Here is a 1866-nt window from a genome sequence, read left to right as displayed (position 1 = left end):
TTCCTTCCTTCCTTCCTTCCTTCCTTCCTTCCTTCTTTCTTTCTTCACAGCTTATGCACTCACCAGAGACAGACAGAGAGAGGGGGGAAAACTGAGAAATCATTCCTCCAGAGTGAATGGCCATGCTGCAATCCCTTCTCTTAAATTCTCCTCTTGGGATGTGGGGCATGCACATACACACACCGGACATGTTTTTTTCTTTTCTTTCTTTTAATGTTCTTATGATAGAACATGTGTGCCTCAGAAAAGGAGAGAGACAGAGAGAGAGAGAGTGACATATCATCCCCCACAGGGCATGGCCATGCTGCAATCCCCTTTCCTCCATGTTTCTCATGGGATTCTGGACATGCTTACATATGTTCCCAGTATAATTTTAAAGCTGCCAGCTCCAGGACTCAAACTGCAGTCAGCCATGTAGGAATCATATATGCTTCAACCACCATGACACCAGATGACTCTTTTCTTTCTTTTAATGTTCTTATGATAGAACATGTGTGCCTCAGAAAAGGAGAGAGACAGAGAGAGAGAGAGTGACATATCATCCCCCACAGGGCATGGCCATGCTGCAATCCCCTTTCCTCCATGTTTCTCATGGGATTCTGGACATGCTTACATATGTTCCCAGTATAATTTTAAAGCTGCCAGCTCCAGGACTCAAACTGCAGTCAGCCATGTAGGAATCATATATGCTTCAACCACCATGACACCAGATGACTCCATTTGTACAATTTTTCCTTATCTTTTTTTGTTTTGTTTTGTTTTGTTTTGTTTTGCCATCAGGTGTGTGCACTTGCCAGAGAGGAGACAATGAGGGAGAAAGTGAGAAATCACCCACACTTCCCCTGAGGGATGACCATGCCACAATCCTTCTTCTCCTAGCATTTTGAGCACACACACGTGCTCAGTGTGAGTTTCAAGCTGCCAGGTCTGAAACTCAATCTGTTGTTGTCCATGTGTGAGTCCAGCGTCTTAACCACCACACCACCAGCCGGCCCACATTTGAGCACTTTGAAGAGTTGTATCATTACCAGAGAAGAAACAGAGACATCTAGCACCCTATCTACTTAAATTTGCCCTTCAGTTAGCAAAGTAAATAAACAGGTCCTTACAAAGAAATGCCTCATTTCACACAGGTTTTCCTCACCTTCCTGCAACTCTCTGAAATTCCTTAGGAGGAACAAAGTACAAACTTATTGTTATTCTAAGGTCTCCAATGTCTTTCCCATTCCCAACTGATCATCTCTCAGCATAAGCAGGATCAGGGACTCCAGAGACATGATGTATGAAATAAAACACGCTTAGGTACAGTCTTCTCTTTATCACTTAGTCACTCAAGGAGCAGGATAAAACTGGTCTCGAGGTCTAGTGGTTAAAAGAACCCGATCCCCCATGGCCCATTGCTTTCTGCATCCTATTGCTAATGACTTAAAACACAACTGGTGCATGTGTACTCAAAATCCTGACCAAATAAAGGAATGTAAGAGAAAGAATTGGGGTATAGCCACATATCATAGGGGTTTGCTATCTCCCCACCTCTCTTTCTGTGTTTGTGTGTGAGTGTGCACGTATGTGTGTGTCTTTTTATGTCTAGTGCTTAGTCCCTGTATAATTACAGTGTGGTGGTGGTGGGGAGGACAATCGAGATAATTACAGTATTTTTTAGGGGGGGGATTTTCGCTACAGGGCACGTGCACTCGCTAGACAGACAGAGAGAAACAGAGAGACAGAAAGCAAGAAATCACCACCCAGGGTGGATGACCATGCTGCAATCCCTTCTCCTCCATTCTCCTCTCGGGATCTTGGGCATGCATGAACATGGGCCCAGCATGACTTTTAAGCCACCGGGTCCGGGACGCGAACTGTGGT

The 1866-nt window shown here is 44.7% G+C and overlaps 1 protein-coding gene across 4 annotated transcripts in view; it reads right to left on the bottom strand.

Moving 5' to 3' along the window:
* Positions 1-1866, bottom strand: part of LOC102493800 (transport and Golgi organization protein 1 homolog) — a 23593-nt gene that overhangs the window by 7578 nt on the left and 14149 nt on the right. The gene's annotated exons all lie outside the window — the stretch shown is intronic.

The sequence above is a fragment of the Tupaia chinensis genome, unplaced genomic scaffold (assembly GCF_000334495.1).
Source record: "Tupaia chinensis unplaced genomic scaffold, TupChi_1.0 Scaffold000293_1, whole genome shotgun sequence".
Taxonomy (NCBI): domain Eukaryota; kingdom Metazoa; phylum Chordata; class Mammalia; order Scandentia; family Tupaiidae; genus Tupaia; species Tupaia belangeri.
Note: the sequence above shows the minus strand (reverse complement) of the source record. Positions and strands in the feature narration are given on the sequence as shown.